The sequence below is a fragment of the Engystomops pustulosus genome, chromosome 2 (assembly GCF_040894005.1).
Source record: "Engystomops pustulosus chromosome 2, aEngPut4.maternal, whole genome shotgun sequence".
Lineage (NCBI taxonomy): Eukaryota > Metazoa > Chordata > Amphibia > Anura > Leptodactylidae > Engystomops > Engystomops pustulosus.
Window position 1 is genome coordinate 48,405,931 of NC_092412.1, and position 22,848 is coordinate 48,428,778.

The 22,848-nt window shown below is 41.6% G+C and overlaps 1 long non-coding RNA gene across 2 annotated transcripts in view; it reads left to right on the plus strand.

The window, feature by feature from the left end:
• The first annotated feature begins 1,187 nt into the window (after window positions 1-1,187).
• The window catches only part of LOC140117613 (uncharacterized), an 81,168-nt gene continuing 59,507 nt past the window's right edge, over window positions 1,188-22,848 (plus strand). For both annotated transcript variants that reach the window (XR_011853043.1, XR_011853044.1), the window contains exon 1: window positions 1,188-1,384. This is a non-coding gene — a long non-coding RNA (uncharacterized lncRNA). The remainder of the gene's footprint in view (window positions 1,385-22,848) is intronic.

The following is a 22,848-nucleotide window of genomic DNA, read 5'->3' on the forward strand; positions in this document are numbered from 1 at the left end:
CGCAAACATCGCCACAACCTTTCATAACTGCAGAATGACAAGTTCTCTGTGTTTCAAATTCTTACCATGTTGAAGACCTCTGCCATGTGTCAGTGAATGAAAACAGTTTTTTTACACTAAAGATGAAAATATTTACATATGTAATAGAAAGTAAGGAGCCAAGCTGTCCACTCTTCTGTCGGCTAAATGCAATGACACAATGGGGGGACTTCATGTATGTGTCCAGGTTCTAACAGTGCAGGGCACGATACCACTAGTCTTGTGCTGCGCCAGACTCATCATTGTGATGCTCAATCTGTCCCAGTGTATGACAGTTGAGTTCTACTTTTAGACCTGCTTTTAGCAAACAGACTAATTTCCAGATGGCCACGCCCCCTCTTCATGAAGCCACACCCCTTTACCCCTCTTGTTGGATGAGTCAGAAAAGTGACAAAAATGGGCTAAAAGCTTTCATAAATGTGTCAGAAGGCGTTTTAGGCAGTTAAAAAAAAAAAAAAAAAACTTTGCTCAAACTGCAATTTTTTTGGTGCAGATGAAAACCTTGCCCGTGAGAAACAGACTTTTTTCAATTTTTTGAAGGCTGATTTTCATCAGTCTGGAATCTGTTTTTCATGGATCTTCCTATAGTTATGACTGATCCATGAAATACGATTGGGACTTGGACATGCTTCCCTATTTAACAGATTGGTCAAGTGGACAGGAATGTGGGTGTACTGATGCATTGAAATCTATTGCATTTAATGCATCCGGATTTGCATGCATGCAAATCTGCCCTAAGAGTGTGATCACACATGCAGTTTTTTTTAGCTGAATTCAGCCACGGACTGAAGAAAAAAGGAAGAAAAATATGATAAAACTTATGAACTTGTTCACACACAGTGCAATGAGAGTTTTTTTATGCGTCTTTTTTTTGTAGTGGGTTTTTCTTAATAATGTTTTGGTAGTAAAAACTCTGAGAAAGTTGGAGCTGCTAAAAAAAAGAAATGTCCGCCCGTGACTTGTGTTGGGGCCGATGGGTGATTGTTATTTGGGATGTGGCGTGCAGGGAACTCTCCGCGTTGCTCCCGGCTCCGTCTTGTGTACTGGACTAGTGACAGGAGGGAGGGAGGGGCTGTGGGCGGGTCCCCAGGGCGGGTCACGTGAGCGCTGTGATCCTCGGCGGGGGGGCGGGGGGAGGAGGCGGTGGCGGCTCTCGCTCCGCGCTGTGTGTGTTGTGTTGTGACCACGCCCCTTCTTCTTCGCAATGTTGACGCAATGTATAAATAGTGGAACAAAGACAACTTCCTAGAAGAGTGAGCGCGGCGCAGGGGCCGCCTGCAGGCAGCGCACTGGATGTTACCACTGGACAAGCCGGCTCCCGGGCAGCGGGTCTCCTCCCCCCCCGGTAAGTGTCACCCGCCCTGTGACACAGGCTGCCCTGCTGCGCCCTGCCGGGTGACACAGGTAACGGGGCGCCACCTATGCCGGCAGCGCGCGGGTTAATATCCACTTGTCTTCCCCCACCACAAGCTCGCAAGCCCATTGGACGAGGCGCTGCTACTGGGGCCATGACGTCACCCGGACAGCGCTTCTCAATGAATTGTCTTTTTATTGCCCGTCCCTAGTAGATGGAGCAGCCCGGCAGCGGCCACACACCGGGGAGGACACAGGTAGGTGCCGGGGAGAGCTGACACTGAGCGGGCCACGGGGCAGCACCCACACCCGCCTCTGTTTACACTCACAACAGGCGTATTGTGACGTCACCTGACTGACAGCCCGCGCTGCCGGAGGGGAGAGACGCCAGCGGCTGACAACCGGGATAATATAAGCGGGGGTGACGTCATCGCCTCCTTGACAACAGTGCAGCCTGCTCCCTCACCCCACACAAGTGACAGCCGGAGGGACAATGCTGCCCGGAGAGCCCGGGAGGCATTAATGTCACCTGCGCAGACTGCAGCGCTGTACAGATTTATATGTACTGTACATATATATCACCTGCATATACTGCAGCGGTGCAGGTGTATATGTACTCTACATATATATCACCTGCATATACTGCAGCGCTGTACAGATTTGTATGTATTCTGCAGCATTGTACACAGATCTATATATCGCCTCCACGTACTGCAGCGTTGTACACAGATTTATATATCACTTGCATATACTGCAGCGGTGTAGATTTATAGTATTCTGAAACGCTGTACACAGTTATATATGCCCTACATATTCTGCAGTGCTGTACAGACTTGAATATCGCCTACATACACTATAGTGCTGCACAGTAATGTATACATCTTTATATAATCTGTTTATACTGCAGTGGTTTACAGTACTGTATTCATTTATTTATATATCGCCTACATATTCCGGGGAACTGTACAGGTTTTCTTATTATTCACACTCTGCTAAGTCCCCTCTGGGCAAAACCTGAATCCGTATGGATATCTGGAAAAAAAACTCCCTAGCACTGACCACCACTAATCTAACCAATGTTTAGTTGGATTACACTTTTGCTATGTATGTATATACATTTATTCTGTACATATAGGTACATGTGTATCATATACACTCATACATGTGAGGGCCTTCTATTGTCAGTTGTGGCACAATAGATACTTCTGATACAATGTATTTCTCAAAGTGGAGTTCTATTGTATGACTGCAGTTAGTCATCACTGTCTTTTTGGCTGCTCAGACCTATAACCACCCTGAACAATGCTCCACTTTGTTGGGGGGTTATTGATGGATGTGCCCCCACCAAGATTTGTATTTGCTGCTGTCAGTCACTGAATCTCATGGGGATTATAATCTAATTATTCTCTCAGGCTCGCACATTGGGGTTAATTTTATTCTGAAGAAGCAGATTGACCTATTAGCATGCTTTGGAGTGTATTGAGTGTAGGGAATATTTGAAGAAACTAAAATCTAGGTTGTGTACATACACCCCAAGTTATTAATTCCTAGTGACAAAATGGGAATTTATTGCAGTCCTGGTGAAGGTTGTAGTATTAAATGATAGCAATACACCTTCATTATACTCTAATAAGGACATGGTGTCTGGTCTGTGGATTATTCATTTTAACACTTACAAAAAGTTTTTTGTGCATCTTTTTTTTTTTTTTTTTTTTTTTTTTTTTTTCCTTTCAAAATCCATTTTATTATGAGATCACTAGGCCAAGGATGTTTGAGTTTTTTTTCCCCCCTTTTTCACAGCTTCAATAAAATGTGACTACACACCAAAAGTTGATTCCCACTCTTTTTTTTTTAATTTTTTTATTTTATAATCTAAATTTTGTCCAAGTTTTTTTTTTCTCTCCACAAAAAAAAAGTAGTGGTTTGGATCCTTCCTGCACCACTGCTTCTACATGAGAAGATAGATCTTGGAGTTGAGGTTCTGTACCCTCTCTTTTTTTTTTTTTTCTGTTCAGTCATTTCCCCCCCCTTCCCAAAATGGCATTTTTGATCTGAAACCCCTTCTTTTAATCAAATGAAAGAATCACTAAGATTAGAGCACAAAACATTTTGGGGGACATTCATTTTTGCCGCATGAAATGGGCACTAATCTGGTCTTGGATTGTGGCGGAAGGTGATAATGATTGGCACCGGACCGAAAAGGTTCTTAACTCCACATTCATGAAGGAGAAGTGGCACCTTTTAGCTTGTCCAAACAAAGCATTGGGAATCCAGATGTGTCAGGAGGATTTCTAAGATGTGTCCAAATTGAGCAACCATAAAAAAAAGTGTGTGTCTGAAAAGGAGCAATAGTGTGCCGCTGACTTTTCATAAATATGGTGCAGTGATGGGGGGGGGGGGGGTGGAAGATCTGGCAGAAAGCCAATAATTAAGCCCCCCCTCCTCATTGTGCTCAATTGACTGACGGTTGTGGAGTTATCCTTGCCGTGCACTCAAGCAGATGAGCAGCGCCTACACACTTCAGTACCAAACTTGTGCCCAATTTTTCATCTACCCATTTCTCATGGGTCCCACCTCCACTAGTGATAGCATATGACTTTGGGTTAACAATAACAGATTTAACTAGAGCCCGCAAAAGCGCTTGGAAACTTCATATTGGCACTAAATCAGTTTGGTTACTGTCACAACCAGTAGCCCAAGGGTTAAAACGGCAATTTCCTGCGAGTGGAGCAAAATTCTCTCTAATTCATTGAGGGTGAATGTGGAGGCTTGTAAAATGACCAGGGTGCAGTGTGTGAATGCGAGTCAATTGTTTCTGCAGGCCCTGTGTGCTTCTACAGTGTAAAAATCACACATAATATTAGCTGGATAGACTTCATTGGCAGGTAGCCTCATACAGATGTACCTGTCCCGCTTACTATAGGGAGCCACAAACACAGGTGCACGCGCTATGAAAGGACTCGTAAAAGCAGGCAATTAAAAGTTATTGCGCTGATTCCATCTGTGTCATCGCTGAAGACTTATTAAATATAGCAACAATGTCGCTGAAGTCACAATGTCCTGAAAATATGGACATGGAGTATTGTGAACTGGTCTACTGGGAGCAGTAACGGAGCCGAGGATTTCTCATTCCTGCCTCCAGCCACATGGAAATCGGGAAAGTGTTATGCTGCTGTCTAAGACGAAAATATAGAATTTTGGTTACTTTTAGTAGAATGCTATTTAAAAGTGGGAAGTAAGCCATACATTTGCCATGTTGTTGAAGGCCAGGGTTTAAGTAGTTTAAAATAAAACCCTCTAGCAGCTCCATAGACCCCCCAGTAATGGCAGTGTTAAATCTCTAGCTTTATTGGGATATTCTGATAAGCTAGGAAAAAAATCCATGAAGTACGGTAGCAATCTGATTGTCAGTCCTAGCGTACAGTGATCCGGCTTGTTCATGAGGGGGCATCGAGCCTGGCAGTCACTGCCAATAGGTGTGGGAGTGGCAGTCTGGGAGAGGAATCTGAAGAGAGGGGATCACTTCAGACCACCCCTTTATGAATAAGCCGGACCAGTGTAAGATGGATCTGATGATCGGCCCGCTACTTGGTGGATTGTTCCTTGGCTTATGGGTATGTTCTAACGGGGAGAGAGCTAGGGAGCTGCTTACTTTAGTAGGTGCTGCTAGAGGATTTTAGTCGCCTGACAGGTCCTCTTTAATACCACACTTTTATAACTCATTAGAGATGCGCAGGAATTGGTAAATGTGCTTTTTATAGTGGTTTCCCCCCCCCCCCCTTTGGGCATACCATGTAGAGCCATGGAATTGGGAGTTTGGGGCTGAATAAAGCTGTCTTACAGCATCTATGACTTGGATGTACAGTGGATTTTGGACACTGTCAATTTACAGAATTAAAGGGTTTTTTGGGGATTTACTTTGTTATAGCGGCAGTTTCAGGCTGTAGCAAACATAAAAAAAGCATGGCTGTTGACACCGCCTCTGCAAACAAACAGAAGGCAGGGGTGAAGTAGCAGCTGTGTATTGTTTTTACACTTACATAAGTTGTACATATATATAATATTTTGGCCCTAAACGTGATTTGCATGTGCTTTTCTGTTACTTCCTGTGGGTTAAACTCCTAAAGTAATGTCACTGTTTCATCATATGTGTAAGGGGGTTTGCCCGGTAAATGGGCTCTATAGGGACACTGTGACACTGCCTGGTTGAGCAGCATCTCCAGTTTGTTGTGTCTGGAGATGCCCAGTTCATTAGGACCTGGGCCATTGAGGGAGCCCTAAGTAGTGATCTGGGGAACCTTTTTAACCTATACCAGTATTTATATTTCAGCACTTTCAATTATTTTTTATTTTTTTGCTGATGGCAGCCATCATTGTAGATATCTCAAATATTTATCTACCTTATTCTGAATGAAGAAAGTAGGTCTATCCAAGATCGACTAAAAGAACATAAATTTAAAATTGTCTCTCTCATATTGTGCTTTCCTGCTGGTGGAGTTTGCTGGTAACTACTTGCAGCAAATGGGCTATATTCACATCACATTCAGTATAAGCCAGGAAAAAATCAGACGTAAATGCTGAAGGTAGCCTTAGACTTTACTGGCAGATGGAGGCCTTCTTCGTAGGATATGTCCCATCCAGCAGGCAAAACCGAACAGAAAGATGTAGCAACGTATATGCTCATTGGAGGCCATAATAGTCTATGCGGGACAGATGCAAGGTATTGCATCTATCCCTGGCCTCCACTGGGAGGCCCCTGGTGATGTAAATATCCATATTAGGACAGTTTAATCACTTGAGGTACCCTGAACAAGTCCTCCTGTACCTCCACTCACTCTGAAAAAGGGAAGGAACATCTTTGTATGAGCAGTAGGGAAGAACGTAGCACACATCCTATGTTGATTTTTATATTTTTCTTTTAATTCATATAGTCAATATTTACAGCTCCATCAAAAGTTGCAAAAATCATATAATGAAACATCACAAATTTTTCTTGGCGACGTTTCGGTGTAAATCGACTTTTGTCAAGCCCGATCTGAAATGTCTTTGTGCCGACTCAGGTGGAGAGGGGAGCTTTGTATGAGCATTCAGTGTGGTAAGTCGTAGCCCTCCGTTGTAAGGATTTGTCAGGAATCTTGCAGACCCATGCTACAATGTGTTAAGGCATCCTATTTTATACATGCATGAAAAATAATTATGTGCTGAAAAAGCCAATGGGTTAAAAATTTGTAAATTATGTGACTTGATCAGTTGTGTTTTTTTTTTTTTTTTTTTTTGTAAGCTGTCGCATAACTATGGGGACATGGTGATATCACACAGAGCACCTCTTGCCTTGCATGTGCTGTGCAGGAGCAGAGATGGTATAGATCTGTCATCCTCACTTGTGACCTCAGTGCAACTATGATCTCATAGGCCCATTGCAAATACCCATGAGACTTTGTGTACATATTACATATCATTGACTATACTGCTCAGTGCAGTTTTTTTTTTTTTTTTTTTCTGGCTCACACATAGTTTATATTTTATTTTAATATCCTAATTATTTAAATTAATAGGATATTAATGAAGGTGAACCGAAATTGGTTGCAGAGCTATTCCCATTGTTCCACAATACACATGGACATCACCTAATTGTGAAGAGCCCAAGAGAAGAGAACACTGCAACTCGTTACCAAAAAGACCCAGTATACTATAATTATCTGCAGTTTTCACTTAATTATTGAATTTGTTATTAATGTACTGTAAATATTCAGATCTGAAGCTTTACCTTTTTCCAAGGCAATTATAAAGCAACCTGCAGAGTACCTGTACTACTGACATGGGGGTCTGACTAGTTCAGTTACTGTTGTTGATCATAAACTGTTAGTTACATTAGGACCTGGAACAGCCGCCAGTGCAGAATAACTAAACCTAAAAATGTATTTAAATAACATAAAATGAGCTATACTTTGCATAGAAATTGTATGCTCTGCATAATGTATTGTGCTTTAAAGGCACACAATATAACATTGTATTCACATATTTTGTCTCAAAAAATTTTATATGCACCCACAAAGGAAGCTAAAATAAAATTAGTTCTGCAAAATTTGACAAACTATGGTTTTCAGGAATGGGTGACGGCAACAAAATAAATTTGTGGGATCTTTAAAGAAAAGCTGCCATCAAAATCCATACATCCAACAGAAGCTACAGACCTCAGATTTTAAGTAATCTCCTATGGGAATATGATCTATATGACATATGGAGGTTACAACACACATCCGAAAAGGACTACACGTATTTTTCACCTAGACACAAAACATATTCACGCATCGATATGTTTATTATTAACAAAAATCTTATAGATCAAGTGAAATCCTCTTCTATAGGCTTAATAAAATGGTCAGACCATGCCCCTATTAAAATTACATTATTAGACCAACAATCAAACCACAATGACTATATCTGGAAAGCAGACATGACTGCCATTGCTCTCCCCCTTAACTGCGCTAAAATAGAACTCGCATTAAGAGAGTTTCTAACATTTAACGATAATGGAGAGGCAGATATTTTCTCTATTTGGCTGATGCATAAAGGATATATCCAAGATGATCTTAGGAAATTAGAACATAAAATTAAAAAAGCGAGAGAAGCTGAAATAAATCTATCACTAAAAAAAATTCAACAATTAGAAAATATTAACAAAAAGACGTTTTCCGCAGCCTCAACGGAAATGCTAAATCAAGAAAGAAATCATTTAAGAAACCTCTTACTCCACAAACACGCACGCATGCTACACAAACTCAAAATAAAATACTACTCACAGGACCAAAAAGCTGGTGCTCTTCTAGCTAACAAACTCAAAAAAAGGAGAATAAAAGCCAATATCCCATACATTTACCATCCTCAGACAGGAAATAAGATTTTGAACCCAAGAGACATAGCCAACTCATTCATGACATTTTATGAAAAATTATATAACCTTAATCAAGACAGCCTTACTAATATACCTACCTCAGATCAAATCCGAAAATATCTAGACTCCCTCCCACTCCCAAAACTATCCCCAGAACAGCTCTCCAAACTTAACGCTCCTATATCAAAGGACGAAGTAATGAAGTCTATAAAACTCTCCCCCTCTAATAAAGCACCTGGACCTGATGGCCTCCCAGGAGCATACTACAAAAAATTCTCAAATACCATTGCCCCTTACTTAACCAGAGTTTATGAAGCAGCATCTTCACGTGGAGAATTTCCTGAAGCCATGCTCTCCTCCATAATAGTTGCCCTCCCAAAACCTAATAAACCCACAGATAACCCCGTAAACTTCCGTCCGATATCTTTGTTAAACGAAGATATCAAGATTTATGCCAGAATTCTAGCGAATAGACTTAAAAATGTAATCCCCTCACTTATCAACCACGACCAATCAGGTTTTACACCAGGGAGACAAGCCTCAGATAATACTAGGAAAATAATAGACCTCCTACAGGTATGTGAGCTAGAACATTGCCCAGCCGCGTTTTTAACAATCGACGCCGAAAAGGCATTCGACAGGGTGAACTGGGACTATCTTTTTGCTACCTTAGACAAATTTGGACTCAAAGGACCCATTTTGATGGCTATTAAAGCGCTTTACTCTAATCCTACGGCAAGGGTTTTTATCAATGGTAGGTTGTCTCAAAAGTTCACCCTGTCGAACGGCACGCGACAAGGATGTCCCTTGTCCCCCATTATTTTCATCCTTTCCATAGAACCGTTAGCAGAGGCTATCAGGAATAACCACCTAATCACAGGTGTAAAAGTGGGAAGGCAAGAATACAAATTATCGCTATTCGCAGATGATTTAATTCTTTCACTAACGAAACCTGAACAATCTATACCACAGGCAATGAAAACCCTACATGAGTTTGGGGAAATCTCATATTATAAAGTAAATAACTCCAAATCCCAAGCCCTCTTAGTTAATGTAAAAGCAGAAATTACCCATAAACTAAAACAAGAATTTAATTTTGACTGGCAGCCAGAGCATATAACGTATCTAGGGATAGAATTGGCTTTCCCGACAAAAAATCTATACAAATATAATTATATCCCTTTATTAAACAAAATAGACAAAGAATTAGCAGAATATTCTAAAGTTCTCCTATCCTGGTGCGGTCGTATTGCGTCCTACAAAATGATGACCCTCCCAAAATTCATATACATTTTTAGAACCATCCCTGTCCCAATACCAGAACCATTCTTTAGAACAGCCAGATCCCAACTAAGAAAATTTTTATGGCAAGGAAAATGCCCAAGAATAGCCCTACATACACTATCCAAACCAAAATTGGCAGGAGGGTTAGGGGTCCCAGAATTAAAAGATTATTACACTGCATCGATACTAAGCCATGTTAGCCCCTGGTGGCATAATAATACTAACAATAGATGGTGTGAGATAGAAAAACACTATAATCAGGACCACCCTTTACAGACTAGACTTATAAATCCTCTATGGAAGATAAAAACAGCAACACCAAAATTAAGCACCATGCAAGCCACGGACCAGGCATGGAAAGAAGTGTTATCCACTAACAGTCAGGATCTAACAAAACTCCGTCCGGAATCTATTCCTCTAGATATACTTGAACACAATATTCCAAACATAAATCTCCATCAGTGGCGCTCACATAACATTGTTAACCTGGCAGATATACTAGAAAACCAAAAATTGGTAAATTTCACTAACCTTAACAACAGTCACAATCTCCCTCAGGGGGAAATCTTTAACTATCTTAAAATTCGCAAATTTATGCTGAATCTTGACACCGACAACCTACTAATCAACAAACAGATTCTTAACTTTTTACAAGATAAAACAACAAATAAAAAAGGTATTTCTTTCTTTTATTCGTATCTGAATAACAAAAGATCAATATCTAAACTCCCATATATGAACGCCTGGGAGAAAGATATAGGATGTAACTTTAGCAACAAACAATGGTTGAACGCTCTATCTTTAATACACTCTACCTTCCACAGTGTATCCCACCTTGAAGCTATAATCAAAACACATATGCGCTGGTATTTCACCCCTGTCCGCCTCCACAAAATATTCTCCACTACACCACCAGGATGTTGGAGACTATGTGGCCAAAAAGGCTCACTTATCCACATCTTATGGGCATGCCCTAAGATACAACACTTATGGATTGAAGCATATAAATTGATCAACAATCTAGGAATTACCAATATTCCCTTTTCCCCAGCAACAGCACTTCTTCTGATGAATCTAAAAGAGATCCCTTTCAAGTCTCGCACTATAGTAGCACAAATTCTAATGACCACGAAACTGGCAATCACGAGGTATTGGAAAGACACTCATTGTCCATCCATTAAAGAAGTCATCACCCAAGTAAACACTACATGTTCTTACGAAAAGGCTATCTCTTTACAAAACAATAATTATAACACCTATATCAAACAATGGGATACTTGGATCAAAAGTACATATTTTCTTGATTAATACTCTAGGCCATGTAACGTTATACTGTTTTAATGTTTATTGTTACATTGTTTAAACCAGGAGTCGATGAAGAATAATCAATACTATGACCTATACGACACATAATATCTTCCCTGTCATTTAGATCATCCTCCTTTCTATGTATATGTATATGCTTTGTAGTCACCTACAATTTATGTTTTCTATGGTATTACGTTTCGAACTATCGCAGAACTTAGATACAAATGTCCAGAACTAATCGAGCAAGAAGTGTGATGTCGGGAAAAGCAGTGATATTCTTTGAGCTTTCTGTTCATTTGTTACTTAAAAAGATGTAATAGGTGCCCACGGGGCATATATTGTCTGTTAAATTTCTTATGGTTGTAAAACTAATAAAAAATGTTTAAAAAAAAAAAAAAAAAAAAAAAAAAAAAAATCCATCATGATAAACCAGTGACACTCCTAGATCCCAGCATCATGACTATGGAAATGTTTCTTCTATTTGTTATCCATGGCCTCTTTCCTTCTAAAATCAACTTTGAAAATTATGCTACTGAGCTAGAAAGGCTCTGAGGGTGAGACCAGATCCCCTCCGTGCTGCCGCATGTTGTGCAAGGAGCACTTGCCCTTCCCACTGTGCTGATACTTCTTCTGCTCCCTTGAGATTACATCAGATGGGGGGGGAGGGGGGTCAGGGTTCGGGGAAGGGTAAGACGGTGGAACAGTAAGTGAAGCCTCTGGTAATAGGAGGCCAAGGTTAACAAATAGAAGACTGTTACCCCAGTCGTTGTGCCTGGATTAATGGTAAAGCCTCCCTGGTTTATCATTCTTGATGCTAGATTACCTTTAAGATAAATTGTGACAAGATTAAGTCGTTTGCTGGACCACCCCCTCCTTATTTTTTTTTTTTTTATTTTTGCTGCAGTTTCACAGGCTGTTACACTGTATGCCCCCCCCCCCTGCTGTATTCTCAGTGCTGAGGGAGCAGGAGGGGAGGGTGAGCCAGATTACCGCGGGGCTAGGGTAGCTCCCTGGTTACATTTGCATATCTTTGGTCCTGAAGGGGTTAAAAGAATTAGATTTTTCCATAGGCATATGGGTGCACACGCTACAGCCCAGAATTGAGCGGTAGTTGTAGCCATGGCCGCCCCAGTTGATTATTGTCAGATGTTTTTTCTTTCCACGGTGCAGAGACACAGCATTGACAAGTGGCCCCTGGGAATCCCAGTATTCATCAGCACTGCCATGTGTATACTGTTTCCACTGTGATTCCTCCCTGCTGATCCAGTTGTAGAGTTAAGTCCTGGTTTATGTTACATGTACAGGTCTATCCCCATTCATGATGCTTATCTAGTGTCATTTGAGATTACTGTAGATGAAATCTGAGAAAACACAGTAAACCCAGTCTTGAACTCTGCGAAGGTCAGAAAATACGAGATTAAGTGTAGTTCACGTGTCGCCCAATTCCTGACCTTCCATAAATGACTGTTCCCGAGAGAAGTGGTGATTTAATGGGAAGGGCAGGCCAGAGTGTATTCTGGAGAGTCTGCCTAGCAATGTCCCCATTGTCCTGCCGCTGCTAAATACAATTTACAGTACGGCGCAGGGTGTAGATAAACCAGCCATCACTACTGCAAACACTGGAGACCGGCGACACCTACAATCACAAGGATCTGACGAAGGCAAAAAGTTCACTTTTTTTTTTTTTTTTTTTTTACATGAAAGACCCTAACTCTTCATTTAGAATTTAATAATTGCTTGATGAAATAAAAAATTTAAAGGCCATTTATATCCAATCTAGGCAAATTCCTTACACTACAGTGAACCCACACACTTTAATGGATCAAAAAGCTGATTTCTCAAGACAAAAGTTAGACTAGCACATCTGGCCAGTCATACCATTGTATTTTAAGTTTAACAGTTTTTCTTCTGTTTCCCTTTAACAATTTTTGTATCTAACTTCCCCTTTAAAAAAAAGTAGTTTTTTTTTTTTTTTCAGAATCGAATACAGCTGGTGATGGTAAACTTTGTAGTATACTTTAATAATTCAAGTGGCCTCCCTTCCTGTTTTATGCTTCATTCTCCTGTAGCAAGTAGGGTATCTGAAAGCCTTCTATCTGGTTCAGACAGATAAGGAGGCTGATTATTAACTTTATCTTTTCCTGTAGAATATTTCCATTGATTATTCGGCTCTATAAGGAGATTAGACTATCCAGGGACTGTCTGTAAAGAGTTGCATCATTAGACTCTTTATCAGGTTCTTTTCTCTCAGCTGTCAGTGGATACAGGACAGAAAGATGATTTACACAATCTACTTTAAGGAAGAAATTCGGAGGAAAAAGGATCCATGCTCTCTCCATAGAGAAATATGGCGCACAGCGCTGTAATCCGGTGAAAGACATCCTATCTTTCCCCCAGCTACAGAACAGTATGGTGCGGCAATCTTCCATCCAAACAAATCCTGATAAACCAGGGACACGAACTCATAGATCCTGGCACTGTGACTGGTAATCTTATTTGTCATCCTTCCTCCTTAAAGCAACTTTTAAAATTATGCTAATGAACCAGAAGAGCTCTGGGTGGGTGTTACCAATTATTTTATTTTTTCTCTTCCCATAAAATTCCTATTAAAATTGGTTTCAAAATTAGTCTCTTTGGTTCCAATATTCACGCTCAAGCTATCTGAGATGTGCTGTTTGGTTAGAGCTGGGACACCCCCCCCCCCCCCCCCCATGTTCAGGCCCTCCCATAATGGTCATGATGTTCAGTAAACATTATTTTGGTTATGACATTGTTTGGTCTCTGGGGGACATGCAGGTTAGTAAATTAATTATATGTTGATCCTAACCAGATGAATGGTTAAGTATCTGTAGTTCTTTATGATTGGGGACCTGACATAACTTGTGTTCCTGGCTCAATACTGTCCTTCTATGGTGTGTTATTTTTGAGGTATGGCAGGAGTTGGGTTACTTGCAGATTAACTGCCTCTCAAAGAACCAAAGTGAGGGATTATGGAGGCGTAATCAATCCCCCATTGGGCCCTGTTGACATTACAACCACACGTGCGCTTTAAGGCTTTACATTTTTTAAAAGCCTTGGGCTTGTCAACACAGAACAGGCACAAATCACTCCACAAAATGTCCCCGGAGATGTGGGAGAGGTCTTCAATTAGTACAGCATGCTGAGGTAGTAGTATCAGACAGCCCTGATGCTGAAGGCTAGGAGCTTCATAGCTGCTCATTGACACCCACACTTCTCCTTGGGATTTGTCTTTCCTATTATGTCTACTGAAACAATGTAATGGCAATGGACACCAGATGTGAGCCAGGCTAGAAAAGTACTCTGAAGGGAATGTCCATGCTGAATAGGTTTATGTTCCTTAAATATAAATGGGCTTAAAATTTAGGACCACTGATGGTGAAGTCTGCAACATAGACATTCAAGTCTTAAAGGAAATCTACCATCATGGTAAACCAGGGGCTCACAGATCCAGGCACTGACTGTGGTAATCTTCTTATATTTGTTATCCATGGCCTCCGTCCTTCTAAAATCTAATTTAAAAAATGCTAAGCCCCCCCCCTCCAAACATTGTGCTGAAATTCCCTTTTGCTGCAGCGAAATTGCTATATGTTCATGCATGTGTTTGGCGCCATGGGGAGGGGTGACCCCCTCTATATGGAAATGCATAACATTGGGACATAGGACATGTCCCATCTTTTTTCCCGTGTACGGAGGAGTACAGTGCCAAACGTGGTGTTTGGCACTGTATCACTCCTTGCGGCCATTGCCGCCTATGGGGGACATGTCTATGGTTGCAAGTTTGTGCCCATACATTCTCTCTCCCCCCCCCCCCCCCCTCCCTCCCTCATACGTTCGTGTGAATGTTGCCTTACAGCCTGTGGGGCTGTAGCACAGAGCAGTTCTGTGATGCTCGGGTGGGTTTAGCCGGCTGACTCTATAACGCACTCCCACTTTCAGAAATTTTGCTTGGTGGGGGAAATTAAGATCAGGCAAGCTGGCTATTTAGCGTGTATATGGTTTCTCAAACCTAAGTGATGGGGCCTGAAATAGTTGAACCAATGATGGTTACAAATTGGACCAGTGGTGGAACCCATTTTGATCACCCATTGGCTTCACCCATAGTTCATCAATATAATCTTAGTCCTAAGGTAATTCTGGACCAAGGTAATTCTGGGGTGACGTTAGTAGCTAAGAAATGCTGACTTTGCTCACGAAAAAATGAAACAAAGGGGTAGCTGGACCATACGTGTACGGGCTTAGAATCCTAAAGTGTAAAGCTTATAATTGGTGTCCGGTGCCTCTTTACACTTCATAATGGGAATCCAGAAAGTAAAGACTCTAATGGTGTCTTTACTATGCCGTAAAACCCTGAATACATCTTGGCACTGTAGCTGCTTATATATTTATGACCTTCTCAGTACTGTAAATACTTCACAACGTGAGGGCAAAGCGCAGCGAAGAAAAGAGATTTCACATTCTGTGTTTCCCAAGTTAAGAGAAGTTCTGAGCGTAAAGTTGCTGGCTCAGCAGTCTGGAGTGAGGCAATAGAATCCTCTTTGTTTAGCGGGCATGGGCTGCTATAATATTTTTGCTCTAGTTACTTTCTTTTTTTGTGTTCTGTCATGTGCATCATGGTGTTGGAAAATGATATTCATTAGCAGGATTGACTTTTTTTTTTCTCTTGGAAGGTTTATGAATTGTAGAGACGTAAAGGCACGAACAGACCTTGCTCTGTTTGCTTAATAGTATGGCAGAGAAGGACCGCATGCAGGCTCGGAGAATATGTTCTGAAAGGGAAAGAAGGAACAGGTTGGGGTTCCTGATCTTCATAACAAAAAATGCACTAGTAAAATATGATCAAGATTTTTGAGTGAGACAAAAGGCACAACTCTGTGCTAAACCACTAAAAGATGCACTGTGTATTTTATATTGTGTGCAATCTACTGGGAAGCTGGGGTAAAAAAATATCCCAAAGTAGTAGAACTGACAAAATGATGCAGCTGCCCAGTTTTCTAGCAGGCTTAGTATTTTCCAGCTTAAACTATGCTGTCCCCTTGATTCTATAGGTTGGTATGATCATGGAAATGCCAAATGTATATAGTTTTTTGATTAAAAAAAAATTTAAAACGTTGCACAAAAAAAATCGCTATATTCTGGCACCCATCATTTTTTATTTTTTTTTTTTTTATTTTAAGCTCCCCTGGGATGTTTGTATTCTAGTGGGTAATGCAGTGCTATTGTACGGCAGTATATTGTGAATATGACTTTTATTGCAGCATGCCTCCGGCAGAGGGTTCATTGCCAGCCGGAGAAGCCTGATTTGAGGCTGTAATGGCAACCAATCCACAACCCCTGATGTCGTGGAGAGTACGGACTGGCAGCACCTATATGAAGCTGCTGTTTAGTTGACATGAACAGCTTTGACCATGCAACTAATAGGTTAACTTCAGGACTACTAGTTGCTGGCATCTGATGTATAATACAGCAGTTATCTGCCCTGTATGGAGGGGGCTCAGCCTGTAAGCCTTCACTGCCCCGTCTTTAACCTTTCGTGGACTGCCCATAGTATATGTACGTCCTCAACAGGTTAAAGGAAATCTACCATTCAAAAAATGTACAAATATTCCCCTTCACTCCTCTTGATGTTCTTCCCAGCACTGTCCTCTGCTCATCTTGACACGCCAGGATCACCTAGAAGAAAATGGTTGTGAGCAGCATGGGGATGAGCTGTCCAGCGCTCCGGGCTGCTTATTGTGCACACCTACTCTCCTCCCTCTACCATGCTGGGAGAGGGTGGTGACATCACGAGATGGGAGAAGGAGAGGTGGTTGGGGGGGTTGTTCGGGCGTGCATTACTGGCAGCCCAGAGTGCCAAAGATCTAACACTTACCTGCACTGGAATCAAGGGGTTTAGCATGCTTCTCCGTTGCTATTTGAATGGGTGGAGTTGGTATCAAGGAATATGGTGACTTTGTACGTATTTCTACGTCTGACTCTAGCAAGAATCTTCAGACTTGCACACTCAGGAGAAACCATTATTTTAATGCAAACCTTAGGCAACTTTTGATGAGGTTTTTGGTCAGCTCACAGGTTAGATTATTTTCCAGAGATGGAATACCTGAAGGTGGTAAATTACATCATCTGACAGAGTTTATAATGTGTATCTTGTTTCGAAATCGCTGCGGTTGTAGAATGACGGTAAACTGTTCACCACACGAGAAAATGGGACAAATTGGAAGAATTTGGTGTTCTTATAATTCCATTAACTTCCAGTCCATTGTTAAGTGTAAATGTAGTCACCATTTGGAAATTATTCCTGTAACCACCTCCTACGCTTCTCCTAAAACCTTCCTTGCTGGCCTAACCACATCCTTTCATGACTCTATGTTGAACTATTAGAAACCCCTTGAATTGCCTCACATACCGCTGCTGACGTCATCCATTTTTATCACTCGCTGGACAATTTTTGACTGAATTTTTAAAAAAAATTATATTGTATGATTTTATTTCCCTGTTAGATATTGCATATATGTTTATAATAACCTGCGTTGAAATATCTGCATTGTTCCACCCTGCATAATACTGTATGTATTTGGGTTTTTTTTTACCATATTTTTCGGATAAGGCGCACTGGTCTATAAGGCGCATTATGAATAAAGGCCATGTATAGGTGCATGTATAAGGCGCAGGTTCCTGGTGGCTGCTTGAGTTAGAAGGGGGTGTGGTTTGGATGCCAAGCGGAGAGGTTGTAACCAGCTCTGTTAAAGCGACTCTCCACAGCAGTGACCCGGCAACTGTCAGCACCCCGAGTTCATACCTAGGTGAGCGACACCCCGAATGCAGAGGTAAGCTGTCTCACAGGGAGAAGGGTGTCTGTGCACATGGCGCCTGTTGTTTGCCTGTGCGCCGCGTGGTCTGCAGTTCCCGCTGGAGATCTGCTGTCAAGGGTCTCCGGTAGCGGGGACCTATGTAAGAAGGGTCCGCTGCCCTCCTCTACCTTGCCTCCTCCAGTCACTGCCGAGTCCCCCTCTAGTACTGCTGGCCATGCAGGGTCGCAGCCACGGCTCTGGTCTGCCGTGGCCGGGAGCGCGTTTAATATATAAGGCGCACTTTGGATTTCTAAGGAAATCTTAGGTTTTTATGTGTGCCTTAGTCCGAAAAATATGGTACTTTTTTTTTTTTTTTTTTTTTTTCTGAGTCACAGGCGAACAGTAGAATTTCTTCTATATATGTGGGTGGGTTTCTCACATAAATTACAAATTAAAGTGGTTTGGCTGAATCAAAAGATAAAAATGGGCATAAACCTGATGAACCTCATGGTTTTAATGCAGGAAGTGAAGTGACACTCATATTGGACATCAACATTGTACCAGGAAGTGAAGATGGGTGGCAATTGTATTCCGCTGGAACAGAATAAACCACAACAATTAAATTCAGCCTAATTGTATTGGGTGCATAGAGGGCTCATGGGCTAATCCCTCTCCATAGCCGGTAGGTCTTTGCTGCATATTGCAGCAAACACTTACCAGTAACACCTGCGATTGGTGCTAGCACCGAATGTGGGTATTATCCCGTCCATTGTAGCCAGTGGTTTCACCAAGATGGCAGCGCCCATGTGCCACCATCTTGGTGAAGATCGATCGCCACCCCCTGATGATGTCACGGAGCAACAGTTGCCATGAATGCCTCAGGTCTTCTGAAGACCCGAGGCTGTCTCACTTTAACCCATTCATTACAATGTGTGATTTGCACATTGTAATGCATGAAGAGGAAAATCCCCCATATGGTGCCGTACTGTAGTATGGTAGGATCGATCAGATAACCTCGGGTTAAAGTACCCTAGAGGGTCTGAAAAATAAAAGTAGAAAAAAAAAAAAAAATTATATTAAACCTGAAAATTCAAATTGCACCCTTTCCTTAGAAGTCATATATATAATATGCTTGTGATTTAACCACCCAAAAAATAAAGTAGACCTGTCATTTGGGGCGCATGGTGAAAGCTGTAAAATCCAAGCCCACAAGAAAACTGAGAATTCGTATTTTCACTGCATTTATTTTTTATTTTATTTTTTTTTTTTTTCCCCCTAGCACATCGCATGGAATATTAAATCACTATGAAGTGCAATTTGTTTTGCAGAAAACAAGCCATCATACAGCTCTGTACATGGAAATATAAAAGTTATGGATTTTTGAGGGTGGGGAGTGAAAAATGGAAATGAAAAAAACCAAAAGGGCCAGAGGGTTTTTAAATACTTAATCTTGTATATAGAAATATTAAAAATCACTAATCTATGGTAACGTCTCATTGCTGCTTACTGATGTCCAAATTCTCAGAATTTAATTTAGGAGTGTCGTGACTAATACTGTAAAGGGGAGAATTGAGCTGGATTTGTAGGGCACAGCACCCCCATTACCCGAGACCTGATCATCTCTTCCCAATACGGTGCAGATTCACCTTGCTTCTCGTAGATTTCCATCTGTTCGCTTACAGAATGGCTTTATTGTACTTAACTTGGCTGTTGAAGAAAACTAGGTTGTCGCTTGGACGCTCTGGGGATTGGCAAGCTCACCAATTCAGACATGTATGTCTATTATTTAAATGAAGTGAAGGGGGTTAGTTGGGCTGCTAGTAGAGGTGACCCTTTGTTTGGTGCACAAGTGCAGTGCTTGCAGAAATGAGCTCCGCATCACTTCTTTCCTTCAGTCACTGTGGTTGTGTCTCTATGGGATGTGCAGGGTACAGAAATTTTTTTTTTTTTTTTCCCACTGAACCCTATTTTTGGGTTATGGACACAGACTGGTCTTCTCTTCCTGGTTTCAGTGATTTGTCGCTGATGTCTTACTGACCCATTTTTTTTCAATGGGCTTTTCCACACTTCAGTTTTCCACTAATCTAATGTTGTCATCGTATGCAAAAAGAACAGGCTTTAAACTGATCACTTAAAAACTGGAAGTGTGAAAAAGCCCATTGAAAATGGCCCAGTGAAAAATCACTGAAGCAAGGAAACAAAAAACAATCTGTATGTGTCTATAAGCCAAAATGGGTTCCGTGAAAAAAGCCAATGTGAAACCATCCTCAATTACTTGGCTGAGGGATGTGATTTACCTGGTTAATCTTTTTTCAAAGGGGTTTGGTGTGTGGCTTCTGGAACATCCTGTGTATGCTAGTTCATTATAGGATGGCCAAAGGGGCAGTGGTACTTTCTGATTGGAGTAGGAATATTTGCTTTGTAAAGGGACACGTGGTTGGATTCAGACTCTAAAAATGTGCAGCCACATAGCCAAGGCTGTTCCTACATGCCATGGCTATCCCCCTGTGGTGATTTTATGAAACTTGTAAGTGGATTTTTTTTTTTCAAACAGATAAGCAAATCCATTGCATATATATATATATATATATATATATATATATATATATATATATATATATATATATATATATATATATATATATATATATATATATATATATATATATTATATATTTTATGTTTTTTTTTTTTTGTTTATACCAGCACTACCCTGTTTAAGTGCCTCGCTTCCAGAAAAACTGCAGTGTCCTCAGAGAGGTCTCCTGAAGCCTCTGCTAAGATGTTAAGTTCATAAAATGGTGTTACTTGTGGGAGTTGATAGTACATAACCCTTTATTGGGCACTTCCTAACTAAATTGGTCACCAAAAATTTGGCGTTCTTCTAACCTCTTAAAAATCTGAGAACTTGCTACTAAAACTATAAACATTCTAACATCCATGATAAAAAGGAAACTTTTGACTTTTTTTTTTCTTCTAAACATTTGAACATTTTCTTTTTTTACTTAAAGTATTGAATTTTTAACCCTAATAAACTAATCAGTGAAATGATACTATTAACATATCCCTGTGATTTTGAGATTTGTTTTCTTGTGAGACTTTGTAGTTTTAAGTGTTGAAAAGTTATGACCACCGGAAGAGACAATGGTCAGATTTTAAGAAAAGGGCTGAGCCTTAAGGACATGGCCAGTTTGTACGTTAAGGGGTTATAAGGCTGTTGAAAGGTGAGGTACCCTTTCCCTTGTCAATGGCTACCTGCACACGGTCCAGGAGAAGAGCCCATGGTACATTGTTTGCAGCGGTGCTTATCGGCATGTGATATCTGTAGTAGGAAAGGACTGAGAGCCATAATAGCCGCAGTATAAGGACCTGCACTGAGCTTTGTGGCTTCATCAGTTGACCTAAATGTATCAAGTTTCTTGAATTCACCTGTATAAGTTGGTGACCATTAAGTGTTAAAATAAAAACTTAGGGGTTTTCTATGTGATTGGGTTGGATGTTTGAACTGGAATTCCCCCAGTGTCACAACCCCGTCCAGGACTACCAGGGATATCGAAGCCTGCTGAGAAGGGCCGTCTGTTTCTATTTAGTTGAAAAGTACAAGGGTGATAACAATTGTCACTCTAGCAAGAAATGACTGCTGTAACCCAAAGAGAAAGTTCTGGTTGAAAGGAAGTCTGAAATCTTCCAATACATTCTCAGTAGACCGAATTGCAACCACAAACTTGAGGTCACATCTTCAGTGAATGCCCGAGGTAGAGCTCAATGAGAGCGGTCGAAAGGAAAAATGACAAAGGATACTACACTAATTAACAAGACAACCGGGATTAATCATTAGTTATAACAGGCCATCATAAGGAGGTCATCCATGCCACGTCACCTTCTTCTGGACCATTGTTTAACCAGCAATGAGTGAGTAATGTTTCTAAGCTGATGTGTCTGCACACACACAAAAGGGTGAGGTCATGGTGGGTACGAAACGGTGAAATCTCTGGGATGTAGAGATAAAGGGACACTTGAGTTACATCAGGGTGTCGTGAAAACCAAGAATAATGGTGGATTTGAGATGATGCCTTCAGTTTTTCCTGCAATTGGTACACAACTTGTACGTGAAGGGCAAAATGGTTATTGTAACCGCTGTTAGCATTTTCATACATGGGAACATCCGGGCCAGGTTCCATTGGGCCCTTGGGCGACAGAGCCTCAGTGGGCCTTTTACAGTAAACTTGCATAGCGGCATAGATTCATTATGTACAGCCTCCTCATCCCCATGCATTAATTATATGCACCCCCCCATAGATTAATATGCAGCTCCCTCCTCACCCCACAAACTAGTAACAGGTTGTGTTTTAAGGTTAGGTTTACAGGAGTATGGGAGATGCACAGGAGAACCTGGATATGATTCGGTTATGCCTATGATTACCTTGCCTGACCTTCTCCTTTGCTGTTAGAAGTGTATAGTAGTGCACTCAAGGCCATAGGAAGCAATTGGAGCTGACTAATTGAGATCAGAGTTTTCTAAACTTGCTCCAGGAAGTAAAGGAGATAACACTGACCCATCATTACATCACTACTGACAATAGATGATGTCACAGCTTATCTATATAGAGGTCATTGTACAGGGAGGGGGAGGAGATGAGCTGTGACATCATCTATTGTCAGTAGTGATGTAACAATGGGTCAGTGGTATCTATACAGAGGTCAGGGCCGGCGTCAGCACCCGGCTGACCTGGGCAAGTGCCGGGGCCCCAGAGCTCCAAAGGGGCCCACCGTGACGATCGAGCAGAAACAGTGGCGTAACAAAAATAGCTGTATTACGTGCTCCCGGGCCCGTCCCACTACCTCCCCTGATTGCAGGCCGCATAGGAGGTGGGTGGAGAGGTAGTGGGAGGGCCCGGGGGCAAAGTATAATTCCATGCACTCTCGGCCCCTCCCTTTACCTCTCCTGACTACTCCTGAAGGAGCTTGGCCTGCCCTGCCCACCTCACATGAGGACCACCCCACCCTGCCCACCTCACGTGTGGCATGGCGCATCACGCGCCTTTCATCTGCCCCAGCCTGGGCGTCTCTCGTCTGGCCCGGCCTTCGCGTCTCTCGTCCAGTCTGCGCGGCTTACGTTGGGCCTGTCCTGTGCGCGTCATGTCTGGCCTTACCCGGTCC